Raw genomic sequence first — 21,419 nt, forward strand, 5'->3', positions numbered from 1 at the left:
TGTGGTTTATTAGTGTGTATGTTTCACTAGTAGGGCATAGAACAAAGATTCTAGGGAGGGGACACAAGAATAAAGTTAAGGGAATAAGCTTTCGGCATGTCTGCCTAGGGTTGAATCCAGCTTTCCCATATACTTTTTGAGTGACTTCACCAAGTTGACTGGTCTGGTCTCATCTATATAAGGATAATAAAATGAGTTCTTACCTTATAGGGACACTATAAAGATAAAGCAATGTAACTAAATATCTTGAACTTAGTATGTACTAAAACTTTAGTTGTATTCTAGAAGCTCTGCCAAAAACGAAAGGCAGAAACTTAGGTGGTTTGACCTCTCCCTGATCCTCTTCAGCCGAAGGTATTGCTTTTAAGGCCAAGACCTCTCATGTATTTAGCAGGTACATATTTTGGTCCACAAACTTGAGTGTGCATGAACTCTTCACCTTGTATCATCCTTCAGAGCAGTCGGAGTTTTGTATCAGTTATGACTGTCTCTTTTCCCTTAGTTGTGGCAGAATCTCAAAGATTTCTGAGGTACCTGGAGGGGATGAGCTGCTGATGTCCAGTATATCCCGGCTGCTACTGACTTCCTGATGGTTGTTGCCTACTGTGGTCCTTTAGAAGTTCCCTGATTCATTGTGTCCCTACCCATGTAAGTAAGAGAGTCTTAAGCTAATACTTAACTAAGGTGCCAAGATCTCCCTCCTGAGATGCCCCTTGGCTCAGAGGAATGAGCCCTGTCTCATACCCATTACCCCCTCAAAGGCTTTCTCCCCCATCACCCTCCTAGCAAAATCTCAACTGATACAACTTTTCCAGCAATGTGCCTTGGGATTCTTCTGTCTTTCATCCTACTCAAATTCTGGCTGCAAGGACTACAAGAACCACAAAGCCTGGTAACTTGCTTTAAAAAAAAAATGGAGGCAGGAAAATCTTAGGGACAAGAAGGACAAAGTAATATTTCAATTTTTTTGCCACAGACACAGGATACCATCCGTTTTCTTTAATGCCAGGGTAGTCAAATGGGAAATTTTTTCCTGCTACATTCAGCCTTAAAAAAGTATGTTGTAAGAAATATAGTATGAGAATTACTTGTGAGTGTAATTATTTAGCCACATTTCTGCCTTATAGGGCTCTTCCATCCAGGAAATCCCCACATACAGGGGCCATTCTTGGCCTCTGCTCACTCCTCCCTCAGCCTCAAGCACATTTGCCTCCACCTTCTATCTAAGAGCTGTTTCTTAGCTCTCAACGCCTGGAACAAATGCTTTCTCCTCCATGAAGTCCTTGGTGATTCTTCACACCCTCCTCTTTAATTCTAATGAACCACTTCTTTCTCTCACAGCACCATATTCATACCACTACTCAACAGTTACTTCTTCGGTAGTTTGGACTAGTATTTTCTGTTTCTGCTTTCTCAGGATGATAAGCATCTTGAAAACAAGTTAGGGTAGTGACAAATAACTTACTGCTAAAAAGAATTTGAGTCCATTTTAATTAAAGTAATGATGTAAGAGAGAAACTAGGTTGCAATGAAAGTCTAGTAAGTTTCTTTATGTTTAAAGGAGAGAACACAAGGGATTTTTTGTTTGTTTACTTTGTTTATCTTTTCAGAGATTTTTTATAAGACAATAATTCTTTATTTTTACATTTATTAATTATTGGAATTTCTTCTTTTATATTATTATTATACTTTAAGTTCTAGGGTACATGTGCACAACGTGCAGGTTTGTTACATATGTATACGTGTGCCATGTTGGTGTGCTGCACCCATTAACTCATTAATGTAACTCATCATTTACATTAGGTGTATCTCCTAATGCTATCCCTCCCCCCTCGCCCCTCCCCACAATGGGCCCCTGTGTGTGATGCTCCCCTTCCTGTGTCCAAGTGTTCTCATTGTTCAATTCCCACCTATGAGTGAAAACATGTGGTGTTTGGTTTTCTGTTCTTGCGATAGTTTGCTGAGAATGATGGTTTCCAGCTGCATCCATGTCCCTACAAAGGACATGAACTCATCCTTTTTTATGGCTGCATAGTATTCCATGGTGTATATGTGCCACATTTTCTTAATCCAGTCTGTCACTGATGGATATTTGGGTTGATTCCAAGTCTTTGCTATTGTGAATAGTGCTGCAATAAACATGCGTGTGTATGTGTTTTTATAGCAGCATGATTTATAATCCTTTGGGTACATACCCAGTAATGGGATGGCTGAGTCAAATGATATTTCTAGTTCTAGATCCTTGAGGAATCGCCACACTGTTTTCCACAATGGTTGAACTAGTTTATAGTCCCACCAACAGTGTAAAAGTGTTCCTATTTCTCCACAACCTCTCTAGCACCTGTTGTTTCCTGATTTTTTAATGATTCCCATTCTAACTGGTGTGAGATGGTATCTCATTGTGGTTTTGATTTGCATTTCTCTGATGATGAGTGATGATGAACATTTTTTCATGTGTCTGTTGGCTGTATGAATGTCTTCTTTTGAGAAGTGACTGTTAATATCCTTTGTCCACTCTTTGATGGGGTTGTTTGTTTTTTTCTTGTAAATTTGATTGAGTTCTTTCTAAGTTCTGGATATTAGCCCTTTGTCAGATGAGTAGATTGCAAAAATTTTCTCCCATTCTGTAGGTTGCCTGTTCACTCTGATGGTAGTTTCTTTTGCTGTGCAGAAGCTCTTTAGTTTAATTAGATCCCATTTGTCAATTTTGGCTTTTGTTGCTGTTGCTTTTGGTGTTTTAGACATGAAGTCCTTGCCCATGCCTATGTCCTGAATGGTATTACCTAGGTTTTCTTCTAGGGTTTTTATGGTATTAGGTCTAACATTTAAGTCTCTAATCTATCTTGAATTAATTTTCATATAAGGAGTAAGGAAGGATCCAGTTTCAGCTTTCAACTTATAGCTAGCCAATTTTCCCAGCACCATTTATTAAATAGGGAATTATTTCCCCATTTCTTGTGTTTGTCAGGTTTGTCAAAGATCAGATGGCTGTCGATGTGTGGTATTATTTCTGAGGACTCTGTTCTGTTCCATTGGTCTATATCTCTGTTTTGGTACCAGTACCATGCTGTTTTTGGTTACTGTAGCCTTGTAGTATAGTTTGAAGTCAGGTAGCGTGATGCCTCCAGCTTTGTTCTTTTGACTTAGGATTGTCTTGGCAATGTGGGGTCTTTTTTGGTTTCATATGAGCTTTAAAGCAGTTTTTTCCAATTCTGTGAAGGAAGTCATTGGTAGCTTGATGGGGATGGCATTGAATCTATAAATAACCTTGGGCAGTATGGCCATTTTCACGATATCGATTCTTCCTATTCATGAGCATGGTATGTTCTTCCATTTGCTTGTGTCCTCTTTTATTTCACTGAGCAGTGGTTTGTAGTTCTCATCCTTAATTCTTAATTCTTGTTGCATATTAGTATAAGCTACATGATTTTTTTTTTTAAGCAGCAGGGCCCAGGCCCCACTCTCAGAATTCTGATATAACTGCTGTGAGGTGGGGTTCAGGCATTGAAATTTTTAAAGCTTCCTATGTGATCCCAATGTACAGTCAAGGCTGGGAAACTTTAGTATAGAGATGACCTCCATTGTCCTTCAATTTATGAAGGGTTTTTTATTGATGTTTCTCATTCTCCTACCTCCTCAATTTCCTAATTTATTTATCATCCTTTTGTATTACACATGTTTTTGTGAACCACCTCAGATTCTTTTGAGAATAGGCAGAGTTTAATAAGCCACTAAAATGGTGAGCTAGTAAGTCCCAATAATCTCTTCCCAGTATACTAAGATGTTTCCATCAAGTCTATAAAACTTATTTTTAATAAGTTTTTATTCTATAAAACTTATTTTTAAAGAACATTCATTGCATCCTCTCCCCACAACTCATACCTCAAATACTTCCTTTAGCTGAAGAAAACAACAAACCAGATTTTATTGTTTTTAAAAAAAGACATATATCAAAACTTCAAAAATTTGGGTATCTTATAAAATTTGCTTAGATTTCCCAACATTCTGTTAGTCTAAAATTCTGAATGTAGAGCTGATTAATAAAAAGGAGTTATTTTTAAAAACGAGATTTTTATATCAGGATTGGATTATTGAAATAATAGAGTCACAATTCTTTTAGGGACCTGAAATTGTGAGATTGAACCAAATAAAACTGAATCATGTGTTTTAAACTATATGTTTGGTCAGAACTCTCTTTAGCATAGCCAAGTTCTTTGTTCATAATTAAATATTACAATAGAATCTACTATAGTTTTATCTTAGTTGAATATGAGCAGTTCTATTAAGCAATTAGAGCACTGAAATTTTTCTAAAATAAGTAGAAAAATTACGTAAAATCTTCCATGATTGATCTAATTTAATTCCATAGTACCAAAATTTACCACAATAATTATATCAGGGCATAGATGAAGAGACTTCCTCTTAATCATTTCAAAACAATAGTAAATATCAAAGATCACTATCCTGACATAGCAAATGCAAAACTGCTTTCATTGAAACTTCGAAGGGCACAAATACTCCACTTATTCCAACTTATTTATAGAAATTTATTCTCTTCTCTACTTAGGTTTCACAGAACTTCTAATACCTGATTTTTTGACTTCCTTCTGGTTTCACCCTAAAAAGCCACCAGAAAATAAATCTTTTATAAATTTAACAAATTATATTTTTCAGGACAAAAACATATAATGAGAAAAATAGGGGACCATTTTCCCACCAAATAGCTCTGAGGGATGTAGGAGCCAACTCGCTCATATTTCAGGCTTGCTGGCAAATTATAAAGTTACATGAGCTGTTACAATGTCTTTGTGTTATGGTCTCTCCATTAATGAAATAGAAATTAGAGCATCTCCTACTTTCCTCTAGCCAAGATGGAAGTTATGAGATATTAAACTCTATTCTTTCTGTGAAGAGAAAAGGAAGGGCTGACTATACCCATTAATCTACACAGTAGGAACTTCACAAATACCTAAATTATATATGTTAGGAATTAATAGAGATTTTTAAAGCTCATTAAAAGCTTCCTGAAGTATAGACCAATTTTTTACACATGTAAGACATTATTTTTTAAATTAAAGTAGCAAACTCAAAGATGAATTCATTTTCCCTTCTGCGCTCTATCTCATAACCTCTGGGATAAAGCACATTTTTATTTCCCTGAATTGCTTTTTTTTTTTTTTTTCTTAATTGGCCTCTCTGGATAATTCCACAGGATAAAACAGAAAATAGTCTTTGGGATTAGTAACACTGAACAGGTGCGAAATGTACCATTGAAAAGCTAGCTAAACCTCAAAGGTGGACGCTCCAACTATAATTTAAATGAGAGACACACAGCCTCATCAGTGCCCATATGTTGGCCAACTGGGGATGCTCTTATCAGAGCAATCTTTATAAATGTAACAAGCCTGTTTCAATGCTACCCACAGCGTGAGGCTGATTTCTATTTTGCATTGTAATAGATTATACAGCTTCAATTTTCAATGGACATGCCCTAACATATTGGGTCTCTCAGGAGACACAGCAGTGGCATTGACAAGGAGGGGCAGAGGGCTAAGCAATACCATGCAATATTTAAAATGTGTGTGTGTGTGTGTGTGTGTGTGTGTGTGTGTGTGTGTTGACAACTAGCAAACTGTGATTACCAAATAGGATGATTCACCACTTCCTGCTGTCAGATATAATAGCATCTTCTATTGTAGAAGCCTGTTACAGAATGACCATCTAAATATCTTTTGAAAGATATGTGTGTTCACATATTGATCATAAGATACAATGTCTAGCTTGTTATGTATGAAAAAATATTGCTGTATACCTTTTCTTTTTAAAGACTGGAATAGGGTAAGGGAGAATGTGGCACCAAGGGAACAAGGCCAGCACTGTACCACAGATCACACTAATACCTGCTGATGTTATGTCACCTTTGTCAGAATGGTCTCCAGGTAGTTACTGAACTAAGTGAGAAACTACAGAGATCAACAATTCGAGTTTGTCCTGGAACTCAGGACTTTCAGTGCTAAGACTGAGAAAGCCCCAGGCAAAGCAAGGCCAGTTAGCAGAACTCCTGGAAATTTGTCTTTCACTTACCATCAGTGCACACTTTGATCTGAAATAGCATAAAACCATATATTAACTACCCAAACACTGACAACTTTGCTAGGGCACACATGTGATGGTATTTAAAAGAAGACAGAATAATGATAGGTAGACTTTTCAAGATTACCTATACACACACACACACACAAACACACACACACAAACACACACACACATATATATTTGTGTGTATAAATGTCTATATATATTTGTATATCTATATATCTATATCTATATCTACATATCTATATATATATATGTTTGGTTGATGGAGCCTGGCTCTGTTACCAAGGCTGGAGCATAGTGGTGCAATCTTGGCTCATTGCAACCTTCTGCCTCCCAGGTTTAAGCGATTCTCCTGCCTCAGCCTCCTGAGTAACTGGGACTACAGGCGCTCACTGCTATGCCTGGCTACTTTTTGTATTTTTAGTAGAGACGGAGATTTCGCTGTGTTGGCCAGGCTGGTCTTGAATTCCTGACCTCTGATGATCCACCCACCTCAGCCTCCCAAAATGCTGGGATTACAGGCATGAGCCATCGCACCAAGCCCCTAGCCATTATATCTTGGCAAATAATTTCTTGACCACTTTCTAAATGTTTGTATGAGAATTGGGCACTATGATCTTTGAGATGACTGGGAGGTCTTGCCAATATGATCTCATACCAGATGGAAGGGAAATCAAAACTGTATTGGGTTGGGTTTTACTAATCTCAATCTTGATGGAATTGTTGATGTTACAATCTTAGCAGAATGAAAGACCAGATATCACAGATTTGAAAATTGTATTGCATTGGACTAGGGTATTCCAATAGGATTTTCCTTTTGGAGGCCATGATGAAGGTTACCCATTGTGAGTGTCCAGTATCCTAAGGAAGGGGGGATTCCCAGGGTCGATCACCCTGAAAAGCAGCAGCTCCAGACAGAAAAGGAAGCAGGCAGGGAAGCAGGTTGTGAGGCACCCTAAGGGCAGACATGATCTGAGTGAAACCACATTTAGCACTAATCCAGGATGCTCATCTTCTAAAACCCCAGAATCTTTAGTAAAATTTTGTAAAACACCTGCAGGTTAGTCTAAGCCAGACTATACAATGTTAGAGGAAGAGGCTAGCATTGTTTCCACACTTGGAATCAAGGGTTAAAACAGTGTTTCTCAACTTTTTTTGTTGTTGTTACCAACCCTCTAAGAACCCTTGTTAGGCAATTTTCCCCTAATCACCTCCCCTTATGAAATTTTAATATTACAGATAGACTGTATATATCTTTTTACATACCCATATGCACTTCTGTGCTTTATACATAAAAAGAGTAAGATATTATCACCCCTGCAAAACCAATTTTCACCCCTGTGGGTTTGCTATCACCCCTATTGAGAATGCATGGGTTAGGGAAAGGATAACTGCTCCAGAGACATTGCATTCTAAGAATATGGTGACCTGCAGTGGAGCAAGTAGCAACTCACTGGGCAGAGTAGAAAACAGAAGACTGATAAAACCTGACAAGACAGCCTCGAGTTGTAGAGTACTTAAACATTTCCAGGTGGAACTTGGTGAGAGACTGGATTCCCTGTAGTCGAACTTGATGACAGTTCTAAGTTATCATAATATGGTTATTAAAGGAAATGTATTTTCATTTTGTCATTACAGGCTGGTAAGCCTAGGGAACATTTGGCTTACAATTGTAAGTGGGACATATATTTGACAAAAAATGATGAAACTGGGACTCAAAGCGCTCAGTAAAAATGAAACACATACACTCAACTGTACGAACAAAAAGGCATATATGTAGAAAGGAAGGAAATAATGGCATTTACAGCAACCTGAGTGGAAATGGAGATCATTATTCTAAGTAAAGTACCTCAGGAGTAGAAAACCAAACATCATATGTTCATACTCACAAGTAGGAGCTAAGCTATGAGGATGCAAAGGCATAAGAGTCATACAATGAACTTTGGAAACTCAGAGAAAAGGGTGGGAGGGAAGTGAGGGATAAAAGACTACAAATTTGCTTCAGTGTATACTGCTCAAGTGAAGGGTGCACCAAAATCTCAGAAATCACCACTAAAGAACTTATTCATATAACCAAACACCACCTGTTCCCCCCAAATGGAAATAAAAAACAAAACAAAACAAAACAAAAGGCATGTATGATGAAATGTAAACAGAACATAGTGATTAAGTGATTAGTACTTCTGAAAACAAAGCAAAAGTTGTCATAATTGACCAAGAGCAATCCTGTAGAGTGTTTCCAGTGCTAGGGCTTGACTAATGTCATGGTAAAGATTGTCAGAAATAATAATATATGAGTCAAAATGCCACGGCTAAGATTTATGTGTTACAAACTCTATCCACCTTCAGTCTTTTGCATCAGAAATTGTATTGTCTGTTCCGTGGGAAATAGCATGTTGCATAGTAGGAACATGCTACTGATTGTGCTGAGGAGATCTGAGTTCTCTTTCCAGCTGTGCTACCCTGGGCTCCTGGTTCTTCACTTGCTAGCTGTCAATTCACTAATCTGTGAAGTGAGGGGACTAAAATAGATGGTCTCTAATATACTCTTCCACCTCTAACATGATTTAGAGATAGGAAATTACATACTTTACTTTCCTTTCTTAAGTAGCTAATATTTGATGAGCCTTTAAGTAGTTACTAAGCATCTCCCACTTTCCACATTGTACTAAGTACTGAGACAGGGTTGGATTAACATCATTCATTCAATGTTGTCTCCTTTTTCTATTAAAAAATATCACAATTTATTCTAGACAAAATAAAAGGTAAGACCTTAAAAGCCAGTAACCCAGAGAGAAGCATGCAGTAGTGTAAATTTATACCTAGATGTAAATATTGGATTTTTTCCTACTAGTAGAGTTGGCAAAGAGAAAGGGAAAAAAGACCAGGAGGCTTGGGACACCTAATTTGGAAGAAGGACGTGTGAGTAAGAGAGCAACTACCTGGGAAGCCAAGGCTGTTACTGATGGTACCCATGACTTAACACACTTGGATATATCCTAAGCACCCCAATAGGCTAGTGTGACTTAATGCTTGGGCATGGGTTTTATGATATCAAATTACCTAAAGATAGAGTCAAACCCTTAGCCACCGTCTTAGTATGAAAAAAAAAAAAAAAAATGACCAGAATCGGCTTCAATTGTTTAAAACATGGAGCACCAAGTCTATGATTGACATGGCCTTCAGGAAATTAAAATACATCCACAAGTTTTGTCACTTCAAGCTTTGCTTGTTCTTTTTTTTTTTTTTTTTGAGAAGGAGTCTCGCTCTGTCACCCAGGCTGGAGTGCAGTGGCCAGATCTCAGCTCACTGCAAACTCCGCCTCCCGGGTTTACGCCATTCTCCTGCCTCAGCCTCCGGAGTAGCTGGGACTACAGGCGCCCGCCACCTCGCCCGGCTAGTTTTTTGTATTTTTTTTAGTAGAGACGGGGTTTCACCGTGTTAGCCAGGATAGTCTCGATCTCCTGACCTCGTGATCCACCCGCCTCGGCCTCCCAAAGTGCTGGGATTACAGGCTTGAGCCACCGTGCCCGGCCTGCTTGTTCTTAAATAACACTAGTGGAAAAGTTCTAATATAACACTAGCGAAAGTTGTGTAGTTAGAGGAAAAAAAAATTCTATTGGAAATCAGAAGTTTCAAGTAATAGAGATATTATTTTTTTGATTTTGAGTATTCTTATTGGTAAATACACCACTGGACAGATCTGAGTTAAAAACAAAAACAAAAACTTGATTTATTTTGTTACAATAAAAGCAGCAAAAAAGTACTAAAACTACTATCCCGCTTTTGTATAACTCTAGCAAATGTAACTGAAGAATATACTTTCACTTTATTTTTTCTCTAGGGAATGAAGTCTGCAGCCCACCATTACGGCCCATGTTCTGAAACAACCTCCCACTGAGCTCTGTGATCTCCAGCCACACACAGTTGCTTGCTGGTCACTCCATCTAGGGCCTGTGTTCCCATGGTACAGTATGCACCTCTTTGCACTTTATGCTACCACTAGTCACTTAACTGTCTGTTCCTCCCTTGGACTGTGAGCTCCCAAAGGCAGAAACCATAATTATTCATCTTAGTCTTCCCAGCATCTGGCACAAGATCTGCATAATGTATGTGCTTGATTAGTGTTAATTGAATGAAAGTAAACTACTTTTATTTTCAGTGGCCTTCTAATTATGTAAAGCAGTATAATTCTAATGCATCCAGAGTCCTAAATGTAACATAACAGTATATCTCTGTGTTTTAGACATTTTAAAAAGAGAAGTGAATTTTAGTGAAGTACATATTTTCTAATTATGTAAACATAAAATGTCCTCAAATTACCCCAATTTTCTCATGCCGCTTTTTATGTGAGTATGTAGGAAAATGGGGCCTCCTGTTATTATCTGTCCTGTTTGGTTTTAATTAGAGTTGTTAACATATAACAAAACATGCAAACATAGGAAACATCTAGATGACTATAGCTTTCATTTTTTATTCCCATATTTGGAGGCACATAAATATAGTCACTTGGTACTTAAATATTTCTTTTCAAAATATTAACATACAGGAAAAAATGCAAATAGAAATGCTAGTAATTTTAATGAGAGCTAGCTCTAAAAATCCAAGATTAACTCCATCTCAAATACCATAAATAAATACTTATTTTTCTGGACCAATGATTATCTGGAGCCAGCATCAAACAGAGCTATGACAAATGTTTTAGGACATTTTCCTGAGCAGTAAATAAAAGAACAAATATAATGAAGGACAAATACCTGTGATTCCTTTTTTCTGCCCTTCACTTGACCAGTTCTATGTAATATGTTATCTGCTGTAATATCCATGCACAGATTACACACGCTATCATGTACTAAAGAACTATGATACATTTTTGAAGTATTGTTGATAATCCTAGCTAAATTTTTACACAAGAAAACAAGCTCAGGATGGCAAGCAATTTCACAGATCTCAAAAAGGTTGTATTGAAGTGAAAAACCTATTAAGTTATTTTGGAATCTGTTGATTATTATGTAAAGCTTCAATCCATTTCTGAATATTAATGAATTGTTTAATAAAGTTATAATTGTCTTTCTTCCAAATATGTTTATAATTTACAACTCTACTTATATGAATGCTCAAAGTAGTTTGCAATTAAAATACTTATGTGAGACTGTTAACTATAAAGTGAGTGAGAAGAGATAATCATGTAATTCAGTGGTTCGCAACTTGGAGCAATTTTTCTATCCAGGGGACATTTGGCAATGTGTAAAGACATTGTCACAGCTGGGGTTGAGGGAGCTGGATGGGTGGATTGTTACTCGTGGGTAGTGGGTAGAGGCCAGGGTTGCTTGTAAATGTCCTACAATGCACAGGACAGTCATTCCTCCTACTTCAACAAAGAATAATGGTGTAGAAAAAAACGAACAATAACTCAACCTGAAACCAGGTGTAATTAGCATTACTAAACATTAAAGTTATCTTTGGTTTATTGCCTGGCAAATCACAATCAATAGAATATACCTAATAATAATTTTGCAAACATTATTTAAGTGTTCTCTATATTCTGTTTGTTTTGTTATTGTTTTTGGATCCTCTGCAAAACCAAAAACTCAAGAGTAGTTTGTCATTTGTGATGATACTAGGCAGCCAAACTAAGGTATTTTAAGAGTAGAACTTAGAAGGGTATATTGATAGTTCTCAAACTTTAATGTAAACAAGATTCTCCCAGGAAGCTTGCTTAAGATACAGTTCTAGGAATTCTTGTTAACAGATTACTATTTAATAGACATCAGCTCTATTGACCACATCTTGAGAAACATTAATTTAGTAGGACAAATGATTAAGTAAGACTTGCATCAGCATTTCTCAAACCTGGACCATCAGAATTACCTGGGGAATGTCTCCAGATTGAAAATATGTAAGTATTCCGCGACATTCCCAGAAATTCTGATTCAATGGGTCTTGAAATGGGGCCCACACAACTATGTATACTTTAAATCCCCCAGTTGATTATATTGATGAACCAGGGTTTAGATTAGCTCCCTGGATTATTAGTATAAAATATCATTTGTCATAAATTCATTTTTGGTGGAAGCTAAATGAAAGTCTTTTCAAAGGTGGATTTTCTGGACAGGTCTTGGGCTAAATGTAGGGCAGATTTTATGTTTAGGTTTTAGCCCAATTACCCAGCTTACTAGCTATGTAATCCCGAGTACTTGACATCAGCTCTCTGAGTTCCTTCTTTGGTAAAATGGGAATACGACCCACTATGCAAAGGAATTTTACAGGTTGGTTAGAAAAGTGCCTGGCATAGTGTAAGCACTCAATTAACAATTGTAAACTTTAAAGAAAGATAGATATCTATACACATATAGATATAGCTTGTCAGCTATTCTAGAATCAATATTAATACTATATATAAAAGTTAAAGAGCTTAGAATTATATCCTTGCCTAGAGAGTTATGCCCCTCTATTAAATAAGCTGGCTATCAGCAGCACTCCACAGAAATACTCCAATATATTTACAAGTCAATTTGTATACTTCAACTTCAGCAGACACTGTGGATAAATAAGCAACAGGTAGACTCTATAATGGCCTTTATCCCTACCTCTTGGTCATCACAACCTTTTTGTTATCTCCTCCCCTTGAGTGTTGGCTGAACTTACTGACTCACGTCATATGAATAGACTATGAAACAAGTGATGGGATGTCACCTCTGCAACTGGATTACAAAAAGATTGTGGCTTCTGTCTCTAGTGCCCTCTCTGCTCCCTCAATCACCTGCTCCAACAAAAGATAGCTGCCCTGTGGAGAGGCCCATGTGGCAAGCAACTGATGCCCCTGACCAAAAGGCAAAGAGAATCTGAGGCCTGCCAATAGCCACATGAGTGAATGTGTAAGTGGATCATCCCCTAAGTTAGCCATTAGATGAAGGCAAACCACACTGACCATTTGATTGCAGCCTTATGACTCTGAGCTAGGGCACTTAGCTAAGCTGTGCTTAAGTCCTGGCCCACAGACATTGAGAAACAATGTTTGTTGTCTTAAGTTGCTAAGTATTAGGAACATTTGTTACACAGCAATAAATAACCAGAACAAATGGTGTCAACATTCTGCTTATAAATTCAAGGATGTGATAAACCTTTGAAAAAAGAAAGGTCACTATGAAAGAGAATGTATTTCAAAATATATGCTTGGATAAAGTCAAAGAAATCATCACGGTAATTCATATCATTTGGCATATAAGCTTTATTATTCACAAGCAAAAGGGCCTGTACTGTATTCAGTACAGTACACAGGTCTAGGCACAGCTGCAGATATAGCTAATATGGAAGTTTTCTGCAACAATGCTTGTAAGTGGCCACAATACAAGAAAAATTATTTCTTAGGAAGTGAATGGCCAAGTTGACATTAATACGAACGTTTTGAGACCTTAATGATCACAGAAATTCTGAGGTCACATAGTCTCAACAAAAATCCTAAATCACAGAGGAATTGGCAATTTAAATAGGAAATTAGTTCACAACATTCGGAAATGGCTTCTGTGAAATTCTTGACTAGGAATTCCTTCCACTATCCTAGAATTGGTTTTGTTAAGACCATAAAGACATGTGTCACTTACCAGGCCACTTAGCATACTCTTTCAAATTGGGTTCTTCCCTTTGGAAAATCATAAATTTTCCAGAGGTAATTTGACCCATATGGGCTACCATCCCTGAAAGTAAATTTGCACTTGTTTACAAGAATTTTAACTAGGTTGTCATTGAGAATGCCTCATTACCTTTATAGCAATAATCAACTGAAAGGATGGCCAAGGCTGACCAAAAAGATCTGGCTGATTTGCTTCTGTGACTTTTTCTTCCACCGAGAGGCCAATGTCAAGTGCTCAACCATAATTTCAAAATTAGACAAAGTCTTAAAAGACAGCAGGCATATACTCTGAACACTGCATGGCCACACTGATCATTTTACCCAATTTTAAAATAAAATCTTTTTTTTTTTTTTTTAATTTATGACATTAAACTACAGGTGGTTTCTTCCAGAGAGTGGGAGTAGAGGTTTAAAAAAGTCAGGCTAATCAAACTACCTTTATGTGTTTCCCAACTCTATTATATAATTTCTATTTCCATTTCAATATTACCTCACTTCTCTAAGTGTTTGTTTTTCACCTATAAAATTGGATAACTAACAATATCTACCTTGTGTCATTATAAATAATAAATGAAATAACCCAAATAATGTATTTATTATAATTTTCCTAACAGAGCAACTGCTCTATAAATGCAAGTTATGATAATATAAGTGATTACTCTATGTCATCTCAGATCAAATAATATGTGGAATTTAGTGTTCTTTCCTTTTTTACCAATTGTGCCATTGTCAAAACATTGATGGAAAATCATTTGAAACCTAGAACTTCATGAGCTAAAGGATCATTCAACCGAGAAGGTGATGAAAGGCTATTAGACATACAAAGACACTCAAAGTTAACATTGAAAGTCTCTTTCTGAAAGAAATACTAGGTAATATACTCCAATTACAGAAAAATGAATTCAGGAGAAGCAGAGGAAAGAAACAATGCCATGCAAAAGCTAGTAAAACTTAATTCTAAATAAGTATTAGTTTTTAATCAGTGTGTTTAACAAGCGGATTCTCTGTCTTCTTTACTGTAATTTGATTCTTTCATGCATGAAGATCAAAGATATGAGCCAATATATTTCATGAAGAAAAATTGAGTATTGATATTTTTGGGGATATTCGAAACACAAAAATATAAAAAGGAAAGTTAACCAGAACCCTTGCCAATGATAATCTTTAATACTTGTGATCATCTTTTTATGTTCTGTGTATAATTTTAAATAACTGGGATTTATGTTATACATTCTATGTAAAAATGAATTTCAGTAGCCACTTGGGAAAAAATAATCCAAAGAATATCAGGCATGAGAGGCAGGAGGAAGAGATGAGGGAAAGAAGAAGGAAATAAAAGCATATCAATCTCCTGTTGAGAAAGATGACTTAGGTGCTGGTTAAATATTGATACTGAATATAAAGTACAAATTAAATTTTGTGTTCTTAAAAGTTAGATTTTCTGGCCGGGCGCGGTGGCTCAAGCCTGTAATCCCAGCACTTTGGGAGGCCGAGACGGGCGGATCACGAGGTCAGGAGATCAAGACCATCCTGGCTAACACGGTGAAACCCCGTCTCTACTAAAAATACAAAAAACTAGCCGGGCGAGGTGGCGGGCGCCTGTAGTTCCCAGCTACTCGGGAGGCTGAGGCAGGAGAATGGCGTGAACCCGGGAGGCGGAGCTTGCAGTGAGCTGAGATCCGGCCACTGCACTCCAGCCTGGGCGACAGAGCAAGACTCCGTCTCAAAAAAAAAAAAAAAAAAAAAAAAAAAAAAAGGTAGATTTTCTACTATAAGAAAGATAGTAATAGTCTAGGATATAACTACACAAAAGATAGAGGTTTAAAAAGTAAAGATCATACATGTAACATTAAACCAATAAAGTTGAAATGCATGATATACCGAGAAAGTTTAAATGATAAAAACTATCTCAACATGAGTAGAATATCTGAGTAGAACATAATCAATCAAATATATTGAAATCACAACTTAAAAGTATGTCCTGGCCCTCAAAACTTACTAAGACCTAAGTATTTTACAAATGACATGTACAAACCTTCAAGGAGCATGGAATTCCCAACTTACACAAATCATTACAGAGTATAGGAAAATATAGCAAGCTACTAAATTTATGTTATGATTCACATAAAACACTGGAGTCAAATATAGCTAATGATAGCAAATAATCATCTCAGATAGCAAACTATAAGACAAAATCATTTATGTACAAACATTGATAGCTTGTCTAGAGACTTGTGTAATTAATTATAATATAATAAGAAAACCAATTATAATACAATAAGCATAATAAGAAAAAATATGTTATTTCCAATAGACACAAAACTGACAAAATAGCTAGAAATATAACCAGTTAATTTTTTTAATCCATGGGAAAATACAGAATGTTACTGAAGAACCTTTAAAAGCCCTTTAATATATATGAAAAGATATTCCATATTTATAGATGCATAAACTCAGTATTTTGGCTGCCAATTCTTATCATATTAATATATCAATTCAATTAATCCCAAACAAAATCCCAATACAATTTTTCATGGGAGTTGAAAACCTAATTCCAAAATTCATGTATAGGAGTAAATGCATAATGATAGACAAGACAATATTTAAAAATAATATAAGATGGCTTTTCCCTGTTAGATATTAAAGTATATGATAAGGTATTGTGATTAAAACTGTGTGGAATTGGCTAAGGCATAAACAAATACATCAGGGGGATTAAAAAGATAATTCAGAAATTGACCCATGCATATTTGGGAAATTAGACCATGATAGATGTAGCATTTCATATTAATGGAGAAATGACAGATTATTCAATAAGTACTTCTCAGATGATTGCCTAGTTATTTAAAAAAAAAACAGTTATATTACTCCATAGCAATTATAATATTAAGTTCTGAATGGATTAAAAATACCTAAATATAAAAGACAATACAAGAAAATAATAGAAGAAAGTATAAATGACTATGTTTCTGTTTTTGAAACAGGGAAGCTCTTGGGACAAGACACTAAAAATTGATAAATTTGGCTGCATCAAGTGTCAGGATTTCTGACTGATAAAATGTGATACTAATCAAATAAATAGACACAGGCATTCTAGGAGAAAATAGTTGCAAGGTAATGACAAAAGATTTTCATTGATAATATATAAAGAATTCCTACAAATCAATAAGGAAAGGACAAGAAGTGCAATAAAAAATTAGCAAAAAAGGGAATGATCAATTCACAGAAGAGAAAATACATATGGCCAATGCAGGTACATAAATGTACTCAACTTCACTAACATTCGGGGAAATAAAAATTCAAACAACATATTCATCTATCAGATTGTCAAAATATTAAAACATTTAATGGTATCAATTGTGAGGGCGTAAGGAATGTGATAGTCTTATATGGTTTAAAATTTAAAATGTGCATAATACATTTCTAGTAACAATTGAGCATGTACCCTAAAAAGTACTGTGCCTGGGAATAAGGTGACTTGAGTAAAAATGTTTGTTACTAAAGATGGAAACAACCTATTTCTTAGGATTACCAGTATTATATCACTATAAGAATAAAGCATCAACTATTAGTGTATCAATATTAAGCATTCAGTATTAGGAAGCAGTTAAAAATGAGGATTTGGACTAACAGTTAAATGTGTAAAAACCCTTTACTGAGTCATAAATGCATGTTTTAGACTGGTATATATATATAATATATATAAACACAATTTATATTTTGCAAAATCACAGAGCAACAGTATTTATTTTTCATAGATACATGTGTCTATGAATACTTAAAATGGTCTGATGCAAGGAGCAGCAAACTATGGCTTGCCTGGTTTTGTGAGGTCTGCGTCCTAAGGTTTTTACAATGTCACATGGTTGGGGGAATAATCAGAGGAAGAAAATATTTTGAAGCACATATATAAAATGCCAATTTTGTTGTGCACAAAGTTTTACTAGAATACATCTACAATCATTTGTTTACATTTTGCTGATGGCTGCTTTCAGTCTCCAATGGAGGAGTTGACTAGCAGGTAACAGAGACTATAAATATACTTGTAGATATTTAATTAATTAATTAAATTAGAATTTCATTAACACTACATACATGCATAAAATATTTACTCTCTAACCCTTTACAGAAAATGTTTGCTGAAACTGAGTGATAAGCACAAATTATAGTAGCCAAAGAGAGCTTTACCTTAGTAGTTGGTTTTAAAATAGAATGAAGTCAGCCTGGGTGACAAAGCAAGACCCCGTATAGAAGAAGAAGAGGAAAGAAAAGGAAGAAAAGGAGAAGAAGATGAAAAAGAATAAGAGGAAGAGGAGGAGAAGGAGGAAGAAAAAGAGGAGGAGGTGTAAGAAGAAGGAGGAGGAGGAGGAAGAGAAAGAAGAGGAGGAGGAGGAGAAATGATGCTATCTCATTTATTGGTTGGATTTCTGAAACAAACCAGTCTTTAAAAAGAGGAAAATCACTCAGATAAGCTGAAAATGTATAGGCCCAATGCAAATTCATTTGTGGCTTGATTCAAGTTATACTGTCAACAAGATCCACATCTGGGCTCCACTTCCCTGGGCTGTCTGCACTAACAGGTCCAAATTTTTTCACAAGAGAACTGTCAACAATTGCTGGGGCCTTGGATTCTCTATTTGAATTCAGAAAAAGAAGCTAGCATCTTCATTCCAATAATCATACTCAACACATTCCAAATTGGGGAAAGAGACAGATAGATTGATAGGGAGGGGTATTTTCTCATTACCCTTGTTTAGAATTGCCAGCAGGTGGTGATTAAAAAAAAAAAAAAAAAAAAAGGTGTAGTTTCATTATTACTTTTAAATTCTCCACACAAACAAAGCACTTCTTTGTTGTCTGCACCTGGGCTGACCTCTGCTGGCCTGTCTTTGGTGAGCCACTGATCCTAGAAGGAGCTCGAGAATCACTCTAGAGTACTGAGTAGTCAGAATCCCACAAGTGAACCAATGATTGAAGGGGGAAGATAGCAACACACCATCTTAGGCTTTGACCCCTGTAAGGCACCTGCACCATGAAGCTAAAGCATTCTTTTTGTTACCAGAAGAGGCAGTGAATACTCCTGCAGATTTCTAATTATGTAATTAAACACTCATGTTAAACATAAAGAAAAGCATGTGCTTGAGTTTCAGATAACTCTGGGTTTAAATTCTATTACTTATTAGAGGTATTTTCTTTGATAAGTTCCCCCATGCCTTCATTTTTTCTCTTTTAATAAGTTTGACATCAGAGAGTCATTTTAAAGATTAAATGAGATTAGTAATACAGATAGTCTAGTACTTAGTAAATAATAGGTGCTTAATAAATGTTACCTAGTGTTATTTGTTACTGTGCTAGAAGTATGGCATAAAACCAACAACATGGAAAGCTTCTTGTGATTATTAGATAATGCTAGTTAAAAGGAATGAGTAATGAAGGACAGACTGTTCTGTGGTTCAGTGTTCGCTTTTTGTTCTCTGCTGGGTTTGTTTTTTTTTTTTTCTTTTTCTTTTTTTCCCAGCACAAGTCATTTTGTGGGGCAATGATTTTGATGTTGCTAGCCTATAATAATTTGTCTGCAATAAAGTCTTGTTTCCCTTAAAGCTGCTTATCTCTTGTGTAGAGAAACTGACTACATTGGTAGCCCAAATAATGGTCTCTCAGATGGCCCTTTGCAAATGTGACTTTGAAACTTTCTCCATCAAGAGGTGGAGTCCATATCCCCACCTCTTGAATCTGGGATGCCCTTCAGACCTGTGTGACCAACAGAATATGGGGGAAGCCACAGCACACCAGTTCCAAACCTAGGTTTTTAAGAGAGCTCACGTACCTCCACTGTCTCAACCTACTGCATCTGTCATTAAGAACAAGCCTGGGCTAGCCTGCTGCACAACGAAGGACAATGTGGAGAAGAACTGAAACACCCCAGTCTCCAAGTGGGCTGGTGCCTGATTTTGCTAGAAAGCCCTACCTACATAGGCAGAGCTGCTACTTGACCTACAGCTGACCAGAAATACAGGAGTCCAACTGAAACTAGAAGAATGCTCTCGATGCCATAGACATCTGAGCAATAAACAGTTTGCCATGCAAACCAAGTCACCTTATCTATATGCTTTTTCTTAAAATAACATGTTTAGTTTTCACATTTCTCTCTTATACATCCTTAATTAAGAATAAGTATTTGATTTTAGTGAGTATAGAAAAATTCTAACAAAAAGCAGGTGAATAAATGGTCATCTCTAATTTTTGATAAAACTAGGCTCACCACTTTGGACCTACTTTTGATTGGCCTTTTTGTATTCCTTAGAAAAGGTTTGTGCCTTTCTCTTCTATGTTTTTTTTTGTTGTGATTTGGTTGTTCAGGGAGAATAGAAATGTACAAATAGCCAGACAAAATATGTATATTTTTTTCTAATGTCAACCTTCAGAAAAACAAAAAGAAAGAAAATAAATAGCGCTTTTACTTATTCTTGTTCCTTTAGGAATTATTTTGTTTTCAACCTGGGATGTTCTCGACAATTTCAATTGGAATTGGTTTTCGTTCTATTCTCACAACTGTTAACTCTTAGACCAGTATGTGACTGAGCATCTTCCACTTTAATTGATCTAATTTGCATGCATAATTTTGATGGAATTATTCATTGTAAAGTGCACCTTTGGGCTTTACAATAGTCCCCCTTTTTTTTTTCTGTGAATCCATTGCATTAATTTACCTGCAAATTCCTCCTTTCTCTAGGCACTTCTCTTGGTTATGTAAATACTTTTATACAGATTTTCCGTTACAAACCGTTTGGAAACACTGTGTTCTCTCATTTCTTTCCTGTTTAGATTGGGAATGGGTCTTGGAAACTTCAAAGTTGCAATTTTTAATGATTTTTTTCTGATAAATTGGAGGTTTTTGTCATATCTCTGATTCATTAATAACGTAAATGTAATAAACACTAAAATGATGATTACAGCATCCTAGTCCTGAAGATTCTAGTTTCACTTTCGACACAATTTAATCATAGTTTCCAAGGTGCATTAATAATAAAATACAAGGTTTTAAATATCATTTGATGATGATTTATTCTACAATCCACTAGTTGGAGTAACAATTGAAGAGTGCAAATATAGGAAACAGTTGTGATGGCAATAAATTTCTTTATTCTAATTCTGTATGGCATCAGTATCCTGAGGTCACTAGTAGTGTCTCTAAGATGCTTGAATTGAGACCTAACAGCCTCTCAAACAGGCTAAAGTTTGTGGAGATCATCAAACATATTCAATCAATTAGTCAATATAGCTCACTATACTATTGCATTATTCTTTAATTATTTGTTCCCATGCTTATGTTCCTCCTAGATTGTGTGCTCCCAGAAGCCATGGATCTGCCTGAAATACAATAGATATTTAATTAATGTTTGAGAGAGGGAGAGAGGGAAGGAGAAAGAGAGGGAGGGAGGGAGGCAGGGAAGAAAGGAAGGAAGGAAGGAAGGAAGGAAGGAAGGAAGGAAGGAAGGAAGGAAGGAAGGAAGGAAGGAAGGAAGGAAGGAAGGAAGGAAGGAATTAGCACATATACACATATGTAATTGTGACTATAAGACTTACAAAACAGAGTAATCACATTGCAGATATTGCAACTAGACTTAAGTACATAAGCATATATATATATATATTCAGTGAGGACCAGTCTTTGCTTTAGCAAATC

The 21,419-nt window shown here is 36.1% G+C and overlaps 1 long non-coding RNA gene across 2 annotated transcripts in view; it reads left to right on the forward strand.

The window, feature by feature from the left end:
- The window catches only part of LOC104682785, a 232,296-nt gene that overhangs the window by 79,476 nt on the left and 131,401 nt on the right, over nucleotides 1–21,419 (forward strand). For both annotated transcript variants that reach the window (XR_750736.2, XR_004058088.1), the window contains one exon: nucleotides 9,944–10,066. This is a non-coding gene — a long non-coding RNA (uncharacterized LOC104682785). The remainder of the gene's footprint in view (nucleotides 1–9,943; nucleotides 10,067–21,419) is intronic.

The sequence above is a fragment of the Rhinopithecus roxellana genome, chromosome 6, assembly GCF_007565055.1.
Source record: "Rhinopithecus roxellana isolate Shanxi Qingling chromosome 6, ASM756505v1, whole genome shotgun sequence".
NCBI lineage: Eukaryota > Metazoa > Chordata > Mammalia > Primates > Cercopithecidae > Rhinopithecus > Rhinopithecus roxellana.